The following is a 19,488-nucleotide window of genomic DNA, read 5'->3' as shown; positions in this document are numbered from 1 at the left end:
GGCTCTCCACAGCTCATCACATGAGGCTCTACAGTGTGAGCTAAAGAGCCAGGCTGTGCAGCTGAGAGTGTGACAGACTCACGTGCTGTGTGGATCAGGCCCAGAGGGGAACCATCTCACACCCTGGTGACATCTGGGCACCTTTCTACAGGGTCAGCTTGTTCGGAAGCCACCCGCCTCTGTAAGTGAGGCTGCCAAGTGACAGGGCCGGGGCTGGCAGTGGCTGTCACAGACGCCAGGGGGCACTGCTAGATACCTGCTCCCCCCCCGACATTAATGGGAGAGGGAGACCATCACATTGGTAGATGTTATAGCAAGATACACTGTGGGGATCAGCAGGAGCAGTCTCAGCTCTGCTCAGAGCCTCAGGTGTCCTGTCCCCAATTCCCTGGCCTGTGTACACAGGGTCAGACTGGATGGACACAATGGGCTCTTCTGGCCTTCACATCTGTGGAGCTATTTCTGTTTCACTTCCAGCTCCCTCCAAACCCATCCATCATGTGCATGGTGCATTGAAAACTGTATTGGAATTGTAAGCCATCACTGTAAATGACAGGCAGGGGGTTCTGCAGGGAAGTGTGTGACCTGGGTCTAGCAGCAGGCAGATACGGAAAGCAGCCTAGAACAAGGTGGGGGTCTCCTGGACCTCGCTGCCTTAGGGAGCAGCCTGCTTTGTCTCTTTCTGGTTTGGGTTGTGTGTTATCATTCTGGATTCTAAGCAATAAAGCCATGTTACACTGCAACTTTCCAGCCGAGGGAATTTATGTTTATATCCAACTCCTCTTAGGGGACCCACCAATGTCGCTTGGGAATTAAATGAATTGCCAGAGGGCAGGATTAAGGCCTAGACCATATAAGACCATGCCTGGGGCAGAGTTAAAGCCTAGGCACTATAGGCCCATGCCCAAGGCCTGGTTAAAGCCAAGGTGCTACAGGCCTGTGCCCAGTGCCCCAGCAGTCTCTTATCTTGCATTTAGAAGAAAACAAGTTTCCAGGTTTCATGTGTGAGGAGAAAAGGTCAGAATCGTGCCCTGGGTTTAACCATCCCAAAAACACCTGCCTGAGTCTGCAGACAGCCGGGGGACAGAGCTCTGAGAGGGGAACTTCCCCATGCAGCACAGTGGGAGGTTTACTGCCAACCCCACTGCTCTGGGGGCCCTGCCAACACCACCCAGCATGGACTGAGTGTGTGAGAGGGTGGAAGAACCCTGGCTACCCAACCCCCTCATCCTCACCAAGCACTGATGTAAAGATCTTGGGCTTCATTAAACAACAAACCAGTGAATGAGAAAGGAATATCACTTTTATTAATAAAACAAACTAGAGTGTGTCTGTGGTGATTTGCTATGCATTGTTCTGCACCCTGCTTCCAGACACAGCTCAAAATTCCTATATTCATAACACTAACCCGGTAGTAGGTTGGCAGTTGTCCCATCCCCTCTGGCTCAGAGGGAGGCCACTCCGCCTCACTGGGTCACTGTGGGGACAGCCCAGTCATAGAGGGGAGTTAGTGAATCGAGGGCTGCAGTCTAGGAGGCCATGGCCCTCAAGCAGGGCAAAGCAGCAAACAGTGTAGTGGCTCTGACCCTCAGGCATTGCGGAGCAACAGTCTTTTGCGTAGCCTCCTGGCTCTGGCAGATGGCAGAAAAATGCAGGCCTCTCGGCCTAAGGTGGGTAGGCAGCCACCCCAGGGGTGGGATGGCCACAGGGGGTAGGGGAAACCAGTACCCACCCTACTCCTATCTGGCCAGGATCCAGGGCAAGTGTTTGGTTACCTGCAGAGACATGGTGAGCAGTGAGGAGTTTATACGCCAGTGGGGCTCCTGTTAATCCTCTCATCACTCGGGAGGCCCATTGCAGGTCAGCCGTGAGTGCTGATACTCCCCTCCCCTGGATCTGCTCCCCACTCCCATCTCATCCCCTCACTCCCAACCTGCCCCTCCTGTCCCTGGCTGTGCCATACACAAAAAACAGCAGCCCATGTGGTCAAAGGCACAGGGGCTTGAACATGAGACAGGACGATGGCAGATTCCACCTACCACCAGTGAGGACTTAAACGTGGTGCACTCTGGGGCAGGTGGAAGATTTTTTTCCCTGTGTAAAGCTTAGATGAATTTCCATTGAAGATTTCAACAAGAAAATTGTAACTTTTCAACACACACACACAGAATCATTTTGTCAAATATCTAGTCTTCTGTTTAAAAAGTCTTGATGTAATTTTTTTGTCTGACCCTGATCAGGAGCTGGAAAGCTCTGGAGGTTTAAGTGGATTAGTTAACCCGCATTAGACCCTTGTGTGGATGCTCTTAATCAGAATTAAAGTGGACTTAATTTGATTTAGCTCTATCTAGGCGCTCCAATCACCCTCAGCCCCTGGAGATGGTTCAGGAACAAGAATTGGACATTTTGGTCTTCCCACTCCTGGGGCAGCGGGGCTCTCTGCTGCATGTCTCCCTCTTCCCTGCTGTCATCTGCCATTTTCCTTCCCTGTTAGTGGCTGATCCCAGGGCTGTCCCAGTGTTGCAGGACTGTGGGTCTCCTTCTTGATGGGGTGGCCTGAGCAGGCAGAGTGCCTGGAATGATGATGCAAATATGAGCTCAGTAACAGCAGCACAGATGTTCCTTGCTGGGCCACAGAGGCAGCTCCCCTCCTGCTGCTGACTCCAAAGCCAACCAGGAAAGGAAGCACCCTTGCCCCTACCCATCCTCTCAAGGTTACTTCCTAGATGGGGCGGGGGGGGGGGGCCTTCCCCTCTGGGATAAGCAACACCCTTTAGGAACTGTCCCTGGATGTGCCTCCCCATCACCCCATCCTACCAGCACAGTAACTTGGCTTCGGTATTTTGGTGATTCACACCATAGTTTACAGATCATCACCATTTTTAAGTACAAACCTGTTTTAAACTGGGCTCTTCACTGTGTGATTCCCATAAAGCCAGACAGCTATCATTGTTTGTATTGTGGTAGCACCTAGAACCCCAGTCACAGACCAGGACCCCATTGTGCTAGGAGCTGTACAAACCCAGAACATGAAGACACTCAGCTCCCCCTGTGGATCAGCAGCAGGGTTTGATCCCTTAAGTGTCAGATCTCCAGTTTAGGCCCATGTTATCTGAACCACATGAGTAATTACCAACCTTCTTTTAGACCAGCCAATGGAGAAGGACATGACAAATGCCTTCTCAGTGGGTTACACACAAGTATTCACTTGTCAACAGTAGGATATTGGTGATTGGCAATTGTGGCTTCTACCCCTAACTCTGGGAGAGGAGTGTAGTGGTTAGAAATAGGCCAATGCAGAGGTTCTCAAACTGTAGGTCAGGACCCACAAGTGGGTCACCACCCCATTTTAATGGGGCTGCCAGGACTAGCATTAGGCTTGCTTGGACCCAGGCAGCAGCTCGGTCCAAGGCAGCAGGCTCGGTCTTCACTAGGGTTGCCAACCTTCCCACTTTCGCCAGAAGTCTCCTGGAATCACACCCTATCTCCCGGAGGCTACTGCAGCCAATCCGGGAGATTTTGGGCACTAACAGTCCAGCAGCACAGTGGGGCTAAGGCAGGCTCCCTTACTTGCCTTGGCTCTTCTGTGCTCCCAGAAGTGGCTGTCACCATCCCTGGGGCCCCGTGCAGGGGTGAGGGGGTGTCTGTGCACTGCCCCAGCCAGAGTGCTGATTCCACAGCTCCCATTGGCGATGTCTGCAGACAGTGCCGTAGGAGACCCCCTGTCCCTCCTGCCTAGGAGCCACTGCCAGAGGGGTGTGCCAGTCGCTTTCAGGAGCTGCCTGAGGTAAGTGCTGACTCCCTCAACCCCTCCTGAACCCCAACCCCTTGCCCCAGCCCAGAGCCCACACCCATTTTTCAACAGCATACCATAAACTTTCCAGGACTACAAATTGTACAATCAATACACCAAACAATCCATCACTGGCTAAAGATTTTAACCCAAGTTTTGTTTCATTAAAAGTCCTCAAAACACTCAATATTTATCATTCTTTCCACTGTCAAAGCACAAATGTATTTAACACAACCCTAGTTATGGTGTAACTACCACCGCACCCCAATCCAGACAGAGTCCAACCCCTGGTTATGTTTTGTTTCCATGCCCAGTGGTGTCAGTTCTGTTCACTAACAAGACATGAGACTCCCCATAGCAGAGGGTAGGAAGGAAGCTCTTGGGACTAATGCCCAGGGTTTGGGGGTGTCATAGGTTATTTCCCCACTTTGAACTTTAGCGTCCACAAGATGGGGACCTGCATGGGCTCCTCTAAACTAAAATCCTAGTTTAGATCTGGTAAAGCTGCCACCAGCTAGAAATTCCAGTGTCTAGCACACTCCCTGTTCCCCCAAAACTTTCCCTGGGGAACACAGATCCCAACTTCCTTGGATCTTAACACAAAGGGAAATAAACCATTCCCCCCACCTCCTTCCCCCTCCCCTAGTCGTTGGGAGAGATCACCTTGATTCAAACTCCTTGAATCAAAACAAAGAGGGATTCACTTTTCCCCCCTCCCCTTCCCCTCAAAATCCAAACAAGGGAAGAAATCTATCAGGTTCTAAAAAGAAAAGGTTTTCATTAAAAGAAGAAAGAAAGAAAGTACACTATCTCTGTAACACCAGGATGGAAAAAATTACAGGGTCTATCTTATAAACCTGGAGAGACTTCCCCACCCCCCCTTCCTTTCTCAGAATAATCAAAGTAACAGCAAACAGAAATAAAGATATTTCTCCAGCAAACACACAATTGCAAATGCAGAAATTAATTATAAGACTAATCCGCCTTTCTAATACTCACTATACTGAATAGTAGAAAATACTTCAGGGAACTTGGAGAGCTTGGAAATAGGTCTGGCCCCTCTTAGATCCAAAGAGAGAACAAAGACCCAAACAAAGAACACAGACAAAGACTTCCCTCCACAGAGATTTGAAATTATCTTGTCCCTTGATTGGTCCTCTGGTCAGGTGTTCGTCAGGTTACTGAGCTTGTTAACCCTTTCCAGGGAAAAGAGACCTTAACCCTTAACTATCTGTTTATGACAGGGGGATTCCTGGGTTCCATTCCCAGCTGATGCACTGACTCACTATGTGAGCTTTGGTAAGTCTCCTTTGTCTGAGTGCCTCAGGTTTTCCCTTTCTAAAGCCAGGGTAAGTAACATTTGTATGCTTCATACAGGTGTTAACAACCAGCACAATTCTGAAAGCAGACATGGAAATGACAACAAAGCAGTGTGTGAGCAGAGCCAGTGTCTGACCCTACAACAATGAAGCAGCATGTGCGGCCACAGCATCCATAAGACAACTGCAAAACAAACAAGTCTGTGTACAGAATAAACAGCATTATTGCAAAAAAACCCAAAACCAAAACATTGTAAACCAGCACTGACATTGCCAGACACACACCGGGTAAAAATCAATAGAAAAATTATTTAAAAATCCAGTGCGCTCACCTCGCTGCCTCTGCTCCTGCTCGCTGCATCCTCCAGGGTCTGAGCCACTGCCTTCTGGCATCCCCTGACATCTTGGGTTCAAGGGCCTCTGCTCCAGCGCACAGACACAGGGATGGTGTTGGTGTCATTAGACATAACCCTAGGTAACTCGGGAGGGTGGAAGACCACAAGTGTCGATGAAGCCTCCCTGTACTAGGCCTAAACGAACCAAAGCCCTTCCATGTTTGAACTTTAATCGACCTAACAAACCAGCAACAGAGAATGGAAGGTGAAACAGCTAGTTATCAGGTGCAACCCCACTCACACCGGTACTAGGAAATAATAATGAGGCCTGTATGCCTCTGGCTAAGGGGCAAGATAACAGATCAAAGGGAATAAGACAGGATAACAGTTCAAAAAGAGTCACTAACGAACTAGACTGTTAGATGCCAAGCATGACTTAACCACTTAATGTAATTGCTACTGCTCAGTGTAATTGCTACAGGAGGGGTGGGAGGGGGAAAAAGGGGAGGGGGGGAGAAAAAGCTTAGCTAAAGTTATGTATAAAAAGGGAAAAGCTGCTTGTAGCTGTGTGCTTGATTTGAGACGTGTCTGTCTCCTGGCATCGCTTTGAGATCTCAAATAAACTTTGTCTGCTTCTCCACCTTGGTGTGTTCATTGGCGCGAAGCACACCAGGCAATGAACCCCACTGTTGCTGTCCTCGGGCACTCTGTGCCGGCAACAATGGGGTGTTGCCTCCTTTCCTCCAGCAACAGGTATGTCTGCCGCTGTGACTGCCCCCACCCCCCTCATCACATGATACAATGTGGGGGCTCCTGACATGAAGGGGCACCCAGTGGGATTACCCCCCACCCGGCTATGGGTGGGTTCAGCAGCTCACTCAGTCTGGTCTAAGGGAAACAGGGAGCCTTTGGGGGGCAGAGACCAGACCTGCCCTTATCCCAGCAGTGGGGTTTATAAAAGAAACCAGTCCCTCGAGGGATGAAATTTGGGGAGACAGGAAGCTTCGGCTCTGGGGCACAGTTGGGACACGTGATGGATCGCCTGCCACAACCGTCCCTCCCCATCAGCCGATCCCTGCCCCACAGTGGGGGGAGCTGGGAAAGACGAGGGCATTAATTATGCTCTAAGAAGCAGGGTTATGTGCATGTACAGAAATCACACGAGTGGCCGGGGAGAAAAAGGGCAGCTCCCCTGGGCCCTGTCTGGGATCTCATGTGCCTCCTCCACCTCCCACCCTGTTTCTATCCTGCGCCTCTCCCCTCCCCTCATCCTGTTTCCATCCCCGGTTCTCCTCCCCCATCTCCACCCCCTTCCCTTCTCCTGGCCCTCCCCATTTCTACCCTTCCTTCCCTCTGCCCAACCCCCATCCCCTCCCTCCTCACACTGTCCCCCTCTTATCTGAGGGCTTTTCCTGACCCCCACCCCCCAGCTTAGTGACATCCTCCCTCAGGTGACAGTTGGGCTCCCCCCGCACCTCTCAGCTTGACAGTTTTGCTCCCCCTCATTCCCCCCCCAGGTAACAGTTGGCCGTTTCCCCCATTGATGGTCCCATCGCTGACTCTGCTCACCAGGCCCCTCCCCCCACAGGACCAACCAACAATAGGCAGGTTCCAGCCAATTCCCCCCCAGTTCCCCGCCTTGCACCCCAGACCTGTCCCATCTTGCCCTGGTCCGAAACCTGGCCAGTGTAAGTTCATTAGTCAGAACCTCATATATGGTGAACTAGATTCTCAATAACCCCTCACCATATTAGACCTGTTTTTCTGGATGGGAGCCAAGGGCTGGAATGCCTAAAGGAGACGGTGTGTGGCTTCTGGTTAACCAGCGTGGTACTGCAGAAGCTATTTTGTTACTCGCTTGGTGAACTGAATTATAGAATAAACCACCAGTTTGGGGAATTGTCTGCCCTATTTCTTGCAATCTGCCCTGAGTATGGCATTTTCAGTGTGACTCATCCCACATAGCAGGGGGTTGGACTAGATGACTTCCTGAGGTCTCTTCCAACGGTAATATTCTATGATTCTATAGCCCCTCTGCCCAGGGCGGGTCACCTCCATGGTGATCTGCCAGCCACACTGGAGAGGGGTGACAGGGTCTGGGCTGCTGTGTCTATCACTGGTGTTTGTGGGGCCTTTGCATAGAGTCCTGGTGCAGTCTGAGCAAACCTGGACTGTTCCCTGCTCCTCCGACCCCTCAGCGCTGTGCTGGGCAAAGGGAGGAGCCTCCCCAACAGCCTCCATCACTTAGGCCTCCTGCGAGGGGAACGTGTCCCCTTGCAGCATGATTCCCCCTTCGATATAGGCCTCTGGGAGGTCAGACAGGACCCTTGCTACACAGCAGCTGCTCCGTGTTTAGTGCTGGCACTGCAGTCCCATGCGCTGCTTTGCAGATAGTCGTCACCGTATCCCTTTCCATGTTGCAGGGTCGGCCTTTCACCTCCCCCACCCCCAATCTCGGCTTCCCGCTGCACCCTGGTCCTGCTCCTCCTGGTGTCTCAGGGGGGTCCTATTATAAATAATAATGGGAAAATATAGTCAGGGCTCAGTGGCAAGGTGATAAATGAGGAGCCAGGGAACAAGCTCTCTGTTCCTCTGTCAATATTCCATACCCTGGCTGGGTATTCTTCTGTCTCCAGTGGAGCCTTGGGGTTCAGATGTCAGACCGTGAGTATAACCCACATGCCTAATAGGGAGATATCTCTGTAGAAGATCTAGAGCAAAGCAGGGAGAGAAATAAATTGTGTCTGGGGCATTATTGCTAGGCAGATGCGCAGTTAGCACCACACACCCACAAGTTTTGAAATTGGGGGTAGTAGTTTTGGGCATGCTCAATAGGCTTTCTGTAGCTGGACTCATAAACTCCACTGAAAGCAAGTAGTCAAGGCAGCTGCTTTACTAAAAACCATGTGTCCTGCATGGGCTGGGAGAAGCTCAGCCACAGGAGCAAAAAGCAAGTTGTTTTCCTGCAGCTCTGAATGATTTTGCAGCAGGTTAGTGCTATTAACTTTCCAACAGAGAAATGTGAACAGTGTTAGTTATTTAAAAAAAATGTGAGGGAAAACTAACTTCTTTCATTTTAATTGTAGACCTTAAATGTTATTCATTATTAGTAAAATTCTCTTAACCAGTCTGGTTCACCAACTGTCATCTCATTTAAATGTAAAAATAAAGAAAAAGTCATCTATATTTTGCTATTCTTGGTTTTTGTGTTTGTTTGTAACCGCGGTTCTCATTTTTATACTTAATACTAGCTAATTAATTAATTAGCTATTAAGTAATTCCACAGTCCAGCAGAAGAGAAGCAGTCTCCATGAATTCCTCTTATAAACTTCTATAACCAAGAGAAGAAAACATTTTACAGTACTTTTCACTCAGCAAACCATATAAAGTTAATTAACAAAGACTCTACTAAAACTCAGCTGAATGCACTCTAAGATACTTCTCATTATGAAAACTATCTGGTTTAAATTTAATTTTTCTTTTATTTATATTTATGTAACTAAAGTAATATATGTAAATTATAAAACAGTCTTGTAATTTAGTAAAAATTAGGCTATTATTTTAGATTTATAAAATTTTATAAAGTTAATTCCTAAAAAATTAAGTTAATTCCTTTTATTCTTTTTAAATTTAATTGTAAAAAGGTCGACCATATGCAAACCTTGCTGAAAGAACCTCAGATAACTATATTGTGGCTCTCCACATGCTCTTGTATAATATTTGTGTTAAAGCACTAGGAGAGGGGTGGTGGTTTTGCCCACCCAAAAGTTACACAAGCTCTTTGGGGTAAGGGCTGTCATTTGCTTTCTGTCTGTACAGCTCCTGGCACAATGGGACCCTGTCCCTGTGATCTCTAGGTGCTACCACAATAGAAATGGTAAATCACACTTTACCAAGTGCAGAGGGTTTAAGTGAAAGGTCCCATCTACTGTTAATTATTTGGGTTTTTGTTGCTAGTTTCCTTGTTTCACTCTCCCATTAGTGTAAGGCTCCAGTCAGCTGCGTCACAAGATGACTGGCCAGAGAACAGCGACTGGGAGTAATCTGTGTGGGGTGCCGGGGTGTTTCCCAGCACTGGAAGGACACGCACCCCAATGGATGTCTCACGTACACACAGGGACTTCAGCAGTACTCACTTTTGGGACTTTAGGGGGCCTTGCCTTCCTCGTGATTTTTGTAAACTTTGAGTTGGCAATGGAATCTCTGAACAGCACTGAGTGGACTCAGGAGTTGAGCTATCGATACAAAGAGGGTAGGAATACCAAGTTTGGCTATTTTCCCCAATTTTATTTTTTCCTGTACTACTTTGGGCACTGTGCATTGTCCAGCTTTGGCCTCAGAGATGGTCCCCAATTTCCTTGCAGCAAAGCCCCTATGGTTGTCTCTGGTTTTGGGAGGATCTGCGATGTGACTGCGTACTGACGAGTCCTGCATTTCAGCAAGTGGAGCATTAATGACATCTGTCCCGCTGCTGACCGATGGTCGCATATGTCGGCGTCTCTTCTCTCTGGGGCCGCGGATGCTTTAAAGTAAATCACAGTAATGTTACTTTTCTGCTAAGCCAGCCTGAAGCCAGAGAAATGAAGCCAGAAAATGCCTCTCTGACATCACTCCTGTACATACATCAGCAGTTCTAATGGGAATCTAGGCTGGGAAACACCAACGACCCCACTTCCTATGTAAACCCCTCTGAGGCAGGCAGCTCAGATTACCCCCTCCCCAGCCTTGGTTTGGCCCTTTTCTGTACCCTGGTTAGGACAGCTGGGCTTTGCCCTGACACCTGCCAGTTGGGCAGTGGAACCCTTCTCCCTCGCTCCATGCAGGCTGTCCCATCGAGGTAGTGCCGGGTTCTCCCTGCAATGGGGTGTTGTTATCTGAAATAAGAATTCTTCTTTGCTGCAGGCAGTGCAGTTTTTTTTCCCTGTCTAGTTTCATATTTTAATCACAAATGTTATTAATGGTGATATTTATAATGTATATAATGTATATTTATTTGTACTAGTTATTATATTGTTATGCTGGCGATTCAGTGGCTCCCAACAAGCGTGTCTCTGATCTATGGGCAATCACAGCACATTCAGGCTAAATAAGGGAACCATTAAATATCCCTTTGTTTAGTTTCTGCTGAAGCAATGGGCAGCCACCACCCAAGGACTGGACCACAGTAAGCCTGGGCATGGCAGGGCCATTTTCCTCGGGGTCTGCAAACAAATGCAGGGGCAGGGGTTGATTTGATTGCAGCTGTATATCTGTGTGTGTGTGTTTGACACAATCAACAGAAACACCTCAGAAGGAACCAGAGAAAGCCAGACACAGCCAGAGGGGGACTTGGAGCAGGACCCTGAGAAAAAGCTGAGAGGGAGAGAGAGTTTTTGGGCAGAGTGCTGGCTGGAAAGAGCCTTCAAGCTAAAATCACAGGAAGTGCCTCCTGTTGTTTGGTTCTTCTTGTGTTCAGGGATACAGGACTTTGTAGATTCATTGTAAATAAATGGGGTTGCATTCACGCCCATACCTGACTCTGTCATCGCTTTCTCTTCTCTACAGAACAGCCCACAAAACTCCAAATATTGGCTAACTGCTTGGATCAAAAGGGAGACCAATATGTATAATTTTAATAGCATTTAACCAACTTGTGAATTCATATGAGTCATAAATATCTCTGCAATTAGTATCCTGTCCTAGAGCAATTTATTAAAAGCTCTAAGGGATAAATCAGTTTTTGATCATATAAGAGCAGCCACAGCAATACTAGGAGAATCTCTGGAAAGTGAATGAGACTCCAGCTCTCTGAGATCATTTCTGTTCTTTGCCCCAGGCTTTTAGGACAAAATCATCCCAGTGATGAGACATGGCAATGAAACTTTCATATTCACTGGATTGGTTTTGTAGATGGTGAGGGAGGGTCTGAAAAGCAGGCTGATAACGGGATGCTAACTGTAACTTTAACTCTGAGGAGATTCGATACCCTCTGAGGAGATTCGATACCCCTCCGTGATAGCAGTGCACAGCTTTTCCCTTTGTGATACTGCATTAAACGCTCAATCAGATGGTATATATTAAAAGTAATAATAAAAAATAAGACTTGCGTGACCCAAACTACTCCCATGCAGCATAACAAGAGGAGGAATAAAAATCCAGAGTAATTGTTCAATGCCAATATCAGCTGGAGTGTGGACAAATAATTATCATAAGGAAGCAGTTGGGGGAAGGAAGCTCTGTGTTAGCAGCTTTCCCTGTCACTAACGTGATACCCTGGCTCTGTGCACCACCGCAAAGCCGCTGCTAGCAGTGTGAGACCGTGCACACCCCACTGACACCTACAGCGCATGGAGACCCATTGGGGGAAATCCTGCCCCCACTGGCATCAATGGGAACCTCCCAGGATTTCACCCCTTGCCTGTCTTCCTTCCCCTGTGAGAGGCCCATAGTGGGGAGGGTTACCAGCGAGTGGTGCTGGGGATTCTCACTTGTGCCGATTCCCAGATGGGTAATATTGTGGAGGAGGTTTTCAAACCTGCCTGGGGGATTTGAATGTCCAGTTCCCAGGAGTTTTAATGGGAACTTTGAAACTTTGAACATCTCTGCCTTGGTTGTTTGTCTGACTGCAGAGGCTGGTGGGGGAAAACCTCTCTGTAGCTGAATAGACTTTCAGGCCACGGGGGATTCTTCCCTATCGCTGTGGTGTGTTGTCCAGGAAGTATGTTTTCCTCTTGCCTGCATATGTGTCTGTGTGTCCATGGGGGCAGGGCCTGACTGGCCAGGGTAACAGCAGATGTGGGAGGCAGCTACCTGCTCCTGGGACCTGGGGGGAGATCTGTGGCCCCAGCAGTGAGACCAGGGTATCAGACACAACCTGAATCCTGGGTCTCCTGAGTAAATCCATGTCCCAAGCCCAGGGGTCACTGCTGAGCTGGAACAGGCAAACAAATCGCTCTTTTCTATCACTTCATTCTGTCATTAATAAAAGCTGTGACTCACCCTGGAGCTTCCCAGCCAATTCACGGAGGCATCTGGGGAGAGAATGACAGTTACACATGGTCACTTGGGTGTAAATGCCTTTAAGAGAAGGCACCTCGTTGAGCACGAATTATAACCACCACCACCCCCCCACACACAGCTCCTACCTCTCCCCCAACCAGGGCAGGGCTCCACCGTGGGCAGCACTGAGCACAATGGAGCCTGATCCTGATGAGGGCCAGTGGGGGATACCGAAGGAGAAGGATTTAATACGGCTGTTGAGGATGTTCTGTGGAAACTGTCTGGGTTTTCGAGCAAGTTGGCTTTGGGCAGAAAATTTCAAGATTTTGTTAAAAAAATGAGTGCCCCCAAACTGAAATATTTTGGCTAGAACTAGAAATATTCTGATTGAAAATACCACCATGCTACTGCTGCATATAGTTCGGTTGCATCGTGCTCATATTGTCCTCTACAGGCTGGGCTGCCTGGCTGGGCTTCATCTCCCATGATGCACTGCAGCCAGGGATTCCCATGATGTATTACTTCCTGTCACCAAGAGGGGAGAAAGTGGTGCATCATGAGAGAGCCAGAGAGCTCAGTTCAAAGAGGAGACCAAGATCACGTGGCACCTGAACTACAGCTCCCATGAGGCACTCTTGCACCCAGCTACCAGTGGAGGGGGTGGGACACTTTCCAATGGGAGCTTTCCCCAGGATGTGTCCTTTCCATGAAGGACGGGAAGTGATAACATTTTGACTCAGTCCCCTAAGCCATGGCAATGCAGGACTGGGTATTACGGGCAAAGGGTGGGACAAAGGAACTTCAGGGACTCAGATGCATGAGCCCGAGAACTCTTTCTCCTCATTCACTTTGATCACAGGCAGTTTGTTGTTGTAACTCTTGGCCAGACAGTCTGACCTGGGATCTGTCCATCCCCCACCAATTAACACATTTACCCCCAACCCCCGCCTTTCTCCCTCATGTTCAAGTAACCCCAGTAACCACAATACTCTCCAAAAGCTCTTACATTCAATATGATCTTCAGGAGTGTTGCTGATGTCACGCTGGACTCGTTCCCTGTGGGGAGTAATAGGGACGGGGGTATCAGTGACACCATGTGCTCTCTGTGTGTCACCTTGGTGACACTGAATCTGTTTTCAGAGGTTTAGCTGTGAGTAGGTTTCTTCCCATGGCTGGTTCTCCTGCTAGGACCTTACATCTCAATTCAGCTCACACTCAGTGGAAAGGCAGCAGACCCTACTTCTGGATAATCAGGGAACACGGCAGCTTCATCATTTATGGAGGGAAAGTCTAATAAAGATAAGCCACTTCAGAAAAATAGCCAAACAACCAACCACCCAAAACCCCACTGTGTCAGCATGGAGTTAAGATTGGGGGTGGAACCGAAAATCCTTGACATCGCAGGACAGAAGTTGAAGAGAAAATGGTCATTTTCACAATGGGTGACATTTTTAACAGAGATTTTTTTCATGAACAATAGTTTAACAAAAAACTAATGTTTGGGCAAAACTATTTGATTTAATTAAATTTTCAATGAAAAAATATCTTAAAGAAAATGTTCATTTTGTTTTCTTTCAAATGGGCATTTTGTTTTGTTTCACTTAGAATTTTTCATCAAAAAATATTTTCTATGCAAAAATTTTGAACAAAAATTTGTATGTGAAGTTTTTTACCCAAAGAAAACTGCATTTTTGGTCGAGGTGTTGGTGTCATTAGGCATGACTCTAGGTAACTCAGGAGGGTGGAAAACCACAGTGTCAATGAAGCCTTTCTGTAGTAGGCCTGAATGAACTAAAGTCACTCCATGTCTGACCAAAGCGCTTCCATGTTTATGTTTGAACTTTAATCGACCTAACAGGCCGGCAACAAAGAGTGGTTATCAGTTACAACACCTGTACCAGAAGGTAATAATGAGGCCTGCTATAATGAGGCCTGCCTGCTTGCTCCTGGTTAAGGGGCAAAATAACAGATCAAAGAAATAAAACAAGATAACTGTTCACAGAAGAGTTACTAACGAGCTAAAGTGGTTTTTGCCAAGTATGACTTAACTGCTTAATGTAATTGCTACTGCAAAGTGTATTTGTTGCATGGGAATGAAAGGTGGGGGGAGAGGGGCAGAGGGGGTAATGAGAATGCTTAGCTGAAATCAGGTATAAAGAGGGAAAAACGGCTTGTATCTGTGTGCAGGATTTGAGATTGCTATGTCTCCCTTGCACCTTATTTGGGCTCAAATAAACTTTGTCTGCTTCTCCACCATGGTGTGTTTATTGGAGCGAAGCACACCGGGCAACGAACCACTGTTGCTGTCCTCGGGCCTCTGTGCCGGCAACACAGGTCTGCTCATAATGTAGAAAGGCTGAATGTTCATCATTAAGGCTCGATTTTAATGTCTTTGCCTGGTGTGGAAATACAGCTTCAGACCACACTTCTGGCCCAGTCTGCTAATCAGCTCCCAGGTCCCAGGAGGGCAGGGTGGGGATGTTTGGGGGGAGAGACTGGTCCTATGGCAGGAGTAGGGACAGAGGGAATATTTGGAGACAGGCAGCTACAGAGCCCAAAAGTTGGGGGCACAGGAAGCAGGCAGAGACCAAACATTGCTGGAAGTCGGGGTGGGGAATCTCAGCACTAAAGATCTGTGTGTCATGTCTCCCTTACCCCCACCGGTTTTATTGGCAGAGTCACTGCACTGGGAACCCAGGCTGGGCCGGACACTGGCAGAGCCTGGAAACTGCCTCTAGTCTCCCCACGTGCCTTTCCCTCTCTGTGTCCAGCTGGTCACCCCATGGACTTCCTGGACGCCCACCTGGCTCTCTCTGCCCTAGTGTTGGCTGCTCCCCATATCGTGCCTGTCTGGGCTGGGGCCATGTAGATTTCCTGGAGTTCCTCTCAGGGCAACACACAGCTGATGAATCTGCTCCAAGCTCCGGTGCTGTGAGGCCGGCATGGGCCAGGCAGAGCTCAGAACAAGTGTATGGGGCCCGTAGCCCTCAGAAGGGCAGCAGTGAGCCCAGTGGGCTGAAGGTGACTGGGAAGTCATAGGGGGAGGGGAACAGGGGTCTGGGGGAGCCCTGAGTGGCAGGTGCTGGCTGCAGAGCAATGGGGAGCAACCCTTAGACACTGTCTGAGGGGTCCCACAGGGTCTCTGTGTGTGGTGGGCACTGGCAGGGGTCCCTCAGAGCCCCCTGACAGGGTGATGGGCAGACAGCGAGCCAGCAGCACTAAGCAGCTCCCCCGGCACTGGGGGCAGCCTGGTGCCCAATGAGCTGGTTCCCTGGCCGTGCTGCAGAGGCGACCATCTCAGAGCCCCCTCTGTACAGTGAGTTGTTCACATATACGGCACACTTAGAATCCCCACGGGCGTCCCTGCTGCCCGGCTCTCCCCAGCAGGCAGGGAAGCACTATGACTAACCCATGCAAAGACCTGCACTGAAATCACAGCCACTGTGAGTGAATCTACTGTGGGTATTTCAGGGCGAGTCTGTGCGTGGATACGCCAAGCCTGGCACTAAACCAGCTGCAGCCGAGGAAGCTAACATTGGGTGTTACCCACTGCAGCTGGATGGACTGGAGACCCTTGGTTCCCAGCCAGGCCTGGCCATTCCCAGCCCCACTCCAGAAGAACAGACCAGGTTCTAGGGAACTGGCTGGGTTGGTCGGTGTCACTTTGTGGCCAACCAGCCCCAACAACCCCTGATTGTAAAACAGGGTTTTCAAATGCCTCGGGGCGATTTTCAAACACACTCACTCTGCTGCTGGTGAATTCAATAGAAACATGCCACTTTGTCAAACCCCTTCATTAAAGTGTCTCCTCATAACCCCCCAGATCCCATCTCCACCAGGTAGTTCATTCTGCCCTGGCCTTTCAAAAACTCCTCCAGAACAAACAGACTGAAACCTCCCTCACAGCAGGAGAGCTGAGTTCTGAGGTGAGGCTGGAGTGGCTGCCAGCCCTTTCATGAGGAAGAGAGAAGAGACCCAGAATGGAAATGAGATGGGACAGGGAATAATTTCCTCCTACCTTTGATCCCTTGCCAGAGATGCAACTGGAAGCAGTGAGACAATGTGATCAGAGATGTGGGCACGATTTCTCATGTGCAGAGAGAGAGAGAGAGAAACTGAGTGACACGGCCCAATTCCTCATCATATTGACACAGCCCCATCCCCACGGCCCAGCCCAGCACTCTCCTCCACCAGCCCCACTGACTGCCTCTGGGACAAGTGTGGCCAAATCTGATGATTTAACTGCCAGTCTCACGGCATTTGATGTTCTGTGTAATGCCCCAGGTCTGAGAGTCAGGGGATTCAGTGGGAATCTTGGCTTTTGTTAAAAAATAAAATAAATTGATAACCCTCATTTTGGGGGGAGAAAAGCTGGAAAATGTGACCCAAAGGACCCCTCCAAGATCAAATCCCCCAAGCAAATACAAAGACTCCACATTTATGACTTCTTGGAAATCCCATGAGTTTTAAGCCAATCTCGAGATTGTTGGGGTTACTCGAGTGCTTTGAAAGCTTGGAGCTGGGGACGCTGTGTGAGGAAAGGTTGGCAGGGCAGAGCAGTGTCCTGAGCTCTATTTTCAGAGCTGTTAGGCCCTGATTCAGGAAAGCACTTACACACGGGCACAGGCGTGAGGGCCCTTCCTGACGAGGGGATGCCTTCCTGAACTGCCGCAATAGTGATCTGTGTGTCGATATTCCATCCAGACACACATCCCACGCTGAGCTCTAGATTGTGACTATCTGTGGGGCAGGGACTGTCCCCTTCATTACTGATCAGTGCAGCACTGGATGCAGTGGGGTCCTGATCCCTGATTATGGCTCCAGGGCACTAGAATAACACACCTAATGCACAGCACCTAGCACAGTGGGGCTCTGATCCCTGACTGGGGCTCCAAGGTGCTACTGCAATACAAAATAATCACTATGATAATCCATTTCATCATCTCTGATCTTTGCCCCCAACCAGCCTCCCAAAAACACAATTTCACTGTGTCTTTGATCATCTCTCTCCCCCCATCCCAGACACACGGGGTACAGAGGGGTTGTCTCTGACACATTTGCCTGTACATCTGATAATGAGGCTTGGCCTCACTCTCATACCCACCTTTCTTTCCCAGCAGATAAAGCACCACAGCCAGAATCAGGACAGCAGGGATTATATTCCCAACAGGAGCTTTAGATCCAGCCCTAGGAAAGAACTTCAGTGTGAATGGCCTCCCCAAGCAGCCACCGGCAAGTCCCTACTGGCTGGAGTAGGCTGAGCCCTGTGGTAAAGTGACCCCTCTGGCCTCATGAATATTCCCAGGTCGCTCACCCCACGGTTAACTGCAAAGCGACCTTACAAGTAAAGTTGGTTGAATTACAACCAACATTACAAGTAAATTTGTTTTGACCCAACATTTTTTTTAATCCCAAACCAGTTTAATTTAAATAAACCCCCTGCAAACAATTCTTTTTTTTTTTTTTAATAATTGGAGATATACCAATCTCCTAGAACTGGAAGGAACCTTGAAAGGTCATTGAGTCCATCCCCCTGCCTTCACTAGCAGGACCAATTTTTGCCCCAGATCCCTAAGTAGCCCCCTCAAGGACTGAGCTCAGGGAAGCATCATGATTCAGGACAGCGCCGAGATACAAACTTAACTTCAAACAACCATTTTAGTTCCAGCAATGGGGTTGCAGCAGGAACTTAAAGTTAAGCAGATACATAGGTTAACTGGATAGGGTTGGACTTGCACACATGTTCAGAGATTTCCTGGGTTGGGGCCAGAGATCTGTACGGCGTGTAGAAGCATGTACAGTTCTGGTCTACAAATATACAATGGAAGAGTTTTCCATCAGAAAATGCAGTTTTGTCAAAATCAAAACCTTTTGACAATACTCTTCGATGCTTCTAAACCAAAATGTTGCTGAATTTCTGTTGCATGAAATATCTGAAATTTTGACTTTTTCCCCTGATTCAGGATGAAAATAAAATGTGAAAGGTCAGAATTCTCACAGGACAGAAATGCCATGTTCCTACCAACTCTTGAGGCACAGATAACATTAGTTTCAGAGTGGTAGCTGTGTTAGTCTGTGCCAGAAAAAACAACGAGGAGTCCTTGTGGCACCTTAGAGTCTAACAATTTTATTTGGGCATAAGCTTTCGTGGGTTAAAACTGACTTCATCAGATGCATGGAGTGAAAAAAAACAGTAAGCAGAATATATATTATAGCACATTGAAAGATGGAAGTTGCATTACCAAATGGGGGGTGGTCAGTGCTAAAGAGACCAATGCAATGAAGGTGGCCCAAGGTAATTTTCCCTCTGCTGATACTCACACCTTCTTGTCAACTGTTGGAAATGGGCCACCTTCATTGCATTGGCCTCGTTAGCACTACAAAAGTAATTTTCCCTCCCTTGGTATTCACCCCTTGTCAGCTGTTGAAAATAGGCCAATTCCACCTTATTTGAATTGGCTCGTTAGCACAGACCCCCGCACTTGGTAAGGAAACTAGCTTCTTTTCATGTGCTATAATATATATTCTGCTTACTGGTTTTTTTCACTCCATGAATCTCATGAAGTAGGTTTTAGCTTATGAAAGCTTATGCCCAAATAAATTTGTCAGTCACTAACAAGGACTCCTTGTTGTTTTCGCAGATAATATTAGTGTCATTCTGGCAGGAGTCACCAGGTGGCACTGTTATACAAAGTCTGACTATATTTTCCTTGCGGTGGAAGGGGTGCACACAGCTTTTGCAGATATACTGTTTAGGTGTTGGTTTGCTGATGCAGACACTTTGGAGGCAGCTGGGGCAAACAACCAGGTTTGGGCTGTGCTAAAGTCATTTCCTGGGACACCGGTGCTTCCTAAGAACTGGGCACTGGTGCTTGGTTGAGATTCCTGAAAGAGGGGTTTGCCTGCATGCTGTTTGTGACACCTCTGTTCCAGGACTGAAGCACAGAGCATAAATAACTAATTACACAGAGAGAAAGAATTTGTGAGCCCAGGCATGATGATGCATCTGGTGCCTCCTGCTACAGCAACAACAAATACAGTGAGTGGAGAGGGAGGAAATAAT

At 48.4% G+C, this 19,488-nt stretch overlaps 1 long non-coding RNA gene across 1 annotated transcript; it reads right to left on the bottom strand.

The window, feature by feature from the left end:
• Positions 1 to 9,691: 9,691 nt before the first annotated feature.
• LOC123349773 lies at positions 9,692 to 17,582 on the bottom strand. Its single transcript, XR_006573635.1, has 5 exons — positions 17,530 to 17,582; positions 16,444 to 16,468; positions 13,432 to 13,481; positions 12,426 to 12,457; positions 9,692 to 9,969 (listed from the first exon to the last, which is right to left on the bottom strand). It is a non-coding gene; the product is annotated as an uncharacterized LOC123349773 (long non-coding RNA).
• Between the last annotated feature and the right edge of the window lie 1,906 nt (positions 17,583 to 19,488).

The sequence above is a fragment of the Mauremys mutica genome, chromosome 15 (genome assembly GCF_020497125.1).
Source record: "Mauremys mutica isolate MM-2020 ecotype Southern chromosome 15, ASM2049712v1, whole genome shotgun sequence".
NCBI classification, from domain to species: domain Eukaryota; kingdom Metazoa; phylum Chordata; order Testudines; family Geoemydidae; genus Mauremys; species Mauremys mutica.
Note: the sequence above shows the minus strand (reverse complement) of the source record. Positions and strands in the feature narration are given on the sequence as shown.